Source organism: Opisthorchis viverrini (assembly GCF_000715545.1).
Source record: "Opisthorchis viverrini unplaced genomic scaffold opera_v5_176, whole genome shotgun sequence".
Classification (NCBI taxonomy): Eukaryota; Metazoa; Platyhelminthes; class Trematoda; order Opisthorchiida; family Opisthorchiidae; genus Opisthorchis; species Opisthorchis viverrini.
The window spans coordinates 28,449-34,489 of NW_008751834.1; positions in this window are offsets into that span (position 1 = coordinate 28,449).

A 6,041-nucleotide genomic window follows, 5' to 3' on the forward strand; every position below is an offset into this window, starting at 1 on the left:
AATCTAATAGAATTGAATTAAACTGAGTTAAGTTGAACAGAATTAAACCGAATGAAACATAACAAAATAAAATGAAATGAAACAGAAAGAGGCCATGGTCTCTTCAAATGTCCCAGATCGTCAAGTCATACTTTGACGCCTACCAAAAGAGTATGCACAGAGAATCGATAAAATGCTTAATTTGCGCATGAACTCATCCTTACAGTTGAGTTCCCCCGGCCTTCGGAAATACTATTATAGAGACTAACGGTAAGTATAAACCGAATGCAATGGTTTTAGAAGAAATTTTCCAGTACACACGTTTTGCTCGTTCGATGCCCGTGTGCGCGAGAATCATCAAGCTCAAATTCCGCGTTTTCCAAATAAATGGATTTCAAGCACATGTGACTCCTTGTGGCCCATTAGGATAGTGAACTCTGAGATTTTTTCACTTGTGACAAAAAGACGTTTGATAATTACCAGCTAATGTGGCTTAAATCAGGCAAACGTACCAAGCTTCGGTCTGGAACATCGAGTCAAGCCATTGACCAGGAGCTGAAAACAACCAGCCATTTACATCAGTATGCAAAAAAAGCTCACAATAGCCGGTTTGAATTTGTTGCCTCGCAGCACTCTGATTTAAATACGTTGCTTGAAGTGAACAGTGGTGTTAGCTGCAAACTACTGGCCGATAGTTTAACTTCCGGCAGCTGACGATGCATCTGCTGCGTAATGTATTTTTCAGGTAAGGGGCTCGAAGATTGACATATTGTGTTGCCTGATCACATATTTCTCATGGTCTAGACTCATCACTTTTGGATTCTCTTGTGATAAATGCCATCAAGTGCTATTGTTGGCTTACATACCTCTCGCTTTTTCTCACTGATTTAGAAAAGCCGTCAGCATTAGGACCAGTCCTATATTGCTTGCTTTCCAGCGAAAGCCCCAAGTGACTTCTTTAAAATCAATGTGCTTCCGTTTGACCTTGAGATCGGAAATGGAGTTGCAATCAATTTCCTTATGTGATGGTGCGCCTCTATAAAACCCACGTAATTCATTCTGAACGGAAAGTTGTTATCTCTGGTGGGACGAACGCTTACAGCACAGTAAAATATGGTTATTTTGGACGCACATATGCAACATTGATTAGAACCACCGTCAGTGCACAGATTTGGTAGCATTGATTGACATGCACAATTCGATAAACTAACTGGCATGACCAGTTCTATGTCCACTAACCCACTTGTGACGCAATAAAACCATGTGTCACTTTACTGGAAGTAAGAACACGCCTAGTGAATGACTTCTTACTCGGAGTTAGCAGCCAGCACTGATTTTGGAAGCATTCGTTCTGCAGAGCTCTCCATCTGTCGTAATGAAATTAATTTTCAGACGGAGCAACAACCTGCACTTTTCGTAAGAGGCCAGTGTTGTGGTGGCCTGCATAAAGTTCACTTATGTTCTGATAGCCATGTTCAGCGGTGAAATGGGCCTTGTGAATAAGTTTCCATATGTGAGTGTTTAGCAACACTGATTAAATAGGCTAGAACGCCTAGTCTCCCAAAATGGATTGTCTTATTACCCTAAGCCCAGTTGGATACAAGATTATATAAGGCAAACCATGATATGTACATGTAAAATAAAAGCAGCAAAAGAAAACGGGGTGCTGAATCATGTCACGCGATTTTACGACAGAGGTCCTTTGTGGGTTGGCTGCTCTTTTATAAGGTGTCCGTGCAAGCTGTTCTTGTCTAAGTCTTTTTAAGCTTTCTAATATGGGATCGCTGAATCACGTGCTCGAGAAATCCACCAATGAGACTGGCTCCGTAAAGTCTATGGAAGTTGTTCTGCCCGCTGAGAACTATCACGATCAGTTGAGACCTCAGTCTCTAGGATTTCCACATCAAAAATATGAATAAGGTTCACGCTATGGACTGGATAATCTACAGTTCCTAAATAACCTACTACATTCGAGCAATTGCATTAACTCAGTACCAGCACGAGCAATGTTAGATTGCGTGCTACTAATGAAAAGAAGCATGCTATCAGCCAATTTCACGCGGTGTAGAATGCTCACCCGTTTCTGAGTTTACTGGGGGGAAACAGAAATTTTGTTATTCAAACCTCTGCACTGTTCACCATGTCAACCTACTCAAAACTTGTGTTCAACCACTTGTAGACAGGACTGAGTTCTGGCAACTGAGCGTCATCTAGTCGCGTACATCATGCAGAACCCGGAGGTAAGTCTTCGAACGTTTCTCTCATATGCCAGTTTGGATCATAACACAGACATCTTCAACAGGCTGCAAAGTGGGCGAACCATGACTCACACGTAAGCGCACCATGCTGTACCGTGGTTCAACCAGTCCGCGCTCCGGTTCACTGGAACAAGGGACGTCATCTCACATTGGGTCCACATTCTGCCTATGTTCATCAAGTACACCATGCAACCAGTAACGACAACTCAGCTTTGCGAACGATCCGGTTTCAGTATGTACCGTAATATACCGTCCTTAAAACGTATTCCGATAATATGCAAAAGAATACCATGCCTATTGGCCACACATAATTTTGCCACACTAAATCTTGGCCATATGTTCAGCTATCAAGCAGGATAAATCAGCTTAAACATCCAGAACAGATTTACTGCGACTGCTGTTGGCACCAGTTAGACAGACATTTCCTTCTACCATTTTTCTTGTTTCAAATTCGTTTTCGATTTCAAGCACTGGATTGCATTTACCTTCGTCGAGGTGCATTTTCAAGATAATCCCGAGGCACTCGCCGGTGGTGGATGTGTTCTGCCTGATTAACACAGGTTTGACCGTGTATACCACAGATGAAACTGCTATTAATATCTGCTTGCAGTACACAATGTGCTCGACAGGGGAGCTGATTATTGGGCTGTTCAAGTGGGTTTGTTCATTGACGCCAACGACACCCACATAATCTCAGAAGTACCACTGGGAACACACGGTTTATCAAATTCTATGTTCGTAATTGTTCACAAACATTGTGTTCGCAAGACACATGCGAGCGCGTCCTGTCTCTCAGGGGTATTTGGACGATATCGATTTCTGTCGGTAATTTTGATCTGAGCTCACTGTGGCGTCCAGCAAAGTTTGTGTACTGCATGTGGGTTGGCACCGGGAGATCAGGACCTATTTCAAGTATCCTCAAAGTCTTTTCACATGGTCTCAACATCCATTATGACTGACGTGTTTTGCATGAGGTGCTGTGCGCCCATACAGATTACCTCGATCTTGGGAGACCGAGCAGCTGGGGCCTATTTGAGTCATCACAGCCATGAAGTGATCAAGTCTCCCTATCTCCGACAGCAATGTACATGTTAAAATATCAGACTGATCGGTTGTATAAAACTCCGAATTCGAGTTTTGCCAGCAATGAACAAGGTGATACGAGCATAGCGGTGTGTACTACTGAGGATGCGTTTGAGTAGTCTATGATCTGGTGTCCAAGCTCAATCCCACATCCGATAAAAAGTTAAGTTTATTACAGAGTCAGTAATTGATTCTTAGTTGTTATTTGATGTGTCCTGACTTAAATCTAACAAAAGCAGAATGCTTAGAGACACAAGTCGAGCGTGAGAGGTCTCTACCTAAACAATCAATGGTACGTCTGCCACTGTGGAAATTGGTCCAATGTGGTGCTACTTAAAACGCGATCTTCTGAGAATTCCACTTTGCGATAAGGTGAGGTTAGAAAATGGAACATCGAAGATGCCTGTCCTCCGTAGTACAAATCTCATTTCAAGCTTCCAGTTGGTTGAATATTACTCAGAAGGTTGATGGATATTCTGCACAATACACTACGGTTTCGCCCTTCCTGAGGCTCATCACACCCTACCGATACCTTGTACGAAGCATTGAACACAGAATGTACGCACGTTTTTACCCGCCCAGCTCCATAAAGACTAGGTAATTGCACTTGTGCTCTGACAGAGGGCCACAAGATGACCTCTGACCCGACCAAAATACGCAAAACGCCACTGCGCAGAAGCAGTAACAATTCATTTTCGACCCGTGTTTCGAGCGAACTAACGGTCGACAACTATCTAATTCTAGAAAGGATTGACGAGCAGTGAAAAAGCATTTGGCACAGAATGCGGAGTTTTTTAATGTTGTTACCCTTCGACACGTGTTTTTCCAGCTATGTGATTTTGATCAGTTCGCTGGTGATAAAGGTCACCCGATGTGACCGAAAGGTTGAACAACAAAACTTTGATCAAAACCAGCGAAAAACACTCATTTGCAAACCAATTTGGTTTCGCGGGAGACTAACGTGGAACCCGATTGAATCTCTCGTTTATGATGTTTTGATCAGAACCGTTTTGTTCTATCCCAATCAATATGATGCAAATAGCGCGCGAAACATCAAGCTATGCACAGTTTCGTCACAGCAAGATTGCTCTCAAACTCATCGAATAAATTTAGTACTTGAACGTCAATCATCATCATCCTCTAATTAAACTCCATACTGTGTTATAAACACCCATTTGTGAATTAATTTGGCGTCACGGGAGCCCGTATGTTATGACGGTCTTCAACTGAATTTGCTGCTCAAGGACCATCTCACGTTTTGGCATCGAAACTCGGGCATAAATTTTTCCGTCGTTAGATCGTCAGTTATTGACATGCCGGAGAAAAAAATTCTTGAACCACGGCCACACTATTGTAGAACGTATATGAAAACGCATCAATGAAGAACTTCTTTGCAACTTTCCTCCGGGATTTGACGAACGTAGGAAAAATCCAACGCACTTGAAACTGAGCCGACTCTATCCACGGCATTCCTGACAATTGGGTGGAACTTGCAAATTTCGTCCGATAAAACAAAGCGGAGATTGAGAACAGATTCAAGCGGTCGCTGTTAAGTACAGAGATCATATTCAAAAGAAAACTAATTGACCTCAGTAACTGGCACCTTCTGAACCAGAAACATGTTTCGGATATTGGTCATTCAAACAAATGAGGTGATTCCAAAATGAATGAAGATGCTGTGCTTCCGAAAGGAGTAAGATTATATTTTTGAAGAAACATATGTCAGAAACACCCCATTTCAGCATCGATGCACCGACACAAGATCCAATGGATGGAAAAACAATCGAAACAGCTGTACAGTGCTTCTTGGCTTTTCAGCATACATTGGCTTAACTCACAGGATGAAATCTCCACAAAAGCTTTGTTGTTTGGTCCCATCTATCCAGCCGAGTTTAATTTACTGACACGGATTAGACATCACACCAAATACTCATAAGTGTCTTTCTCGGACTGCTAGTTATGTACTTTAAGTAAGTTTAGCAAAATGACTATTAGAGATTCATTAAGCTGTCAGAAAGTGGCATAAAAATTGACAGTTGAGGAGTGTCTCCAAAATGTGCCTATTTTGGGGGTAACCTACATCTCACACCTGAAAGTAGGCTCCCTGTTTACTGGAGTTTCTTAAACAGAAGCCATTTTCATGTGTGGTGGTGTCCTTGAAACCCACCCCGATCTTATTCCCTTACTTATACCAGTTCTTTGGGATCCAATTAGGCAATGAGATGGGCATGTTAGATAGTTTTCACTTCAAGAGCTACATGCAAGTTGATGATGCTGTCATAAAAGACTCTCTAACCAATCATAGCTGATACTTCTTTCTAGCAAAACCGAAAATGGCAGGAATTCGCTCAGTTATCTTACACAAAATCTGCTTGGGTAATGTTTTTCTCAGTCTTTGAACAACTAGAACGCATCAACCAATCACAGTGGGGATGGGGCTGAACCAACCAGCTGCCTTTCTCGGATCACCATATCGATCATGGCTCCATCCGCGGAATCGACAGTCAGCACCTACAAAAGTATGCTAGTCCCCACCTAGCTTCACATTGTAATATAGATATCCAACGAAACTGAGTCACTTGAAAGGATATTGACGTCAACTAAGAACCACGAGAGTTTCAAAACGAACACAACGAAACAGACCCCAAGAGGAAGTTTCAGTCATCGGTTCACAAAATATTCATCTGGCCGCTCCATATATCATTAACGAGAAAACGGGGC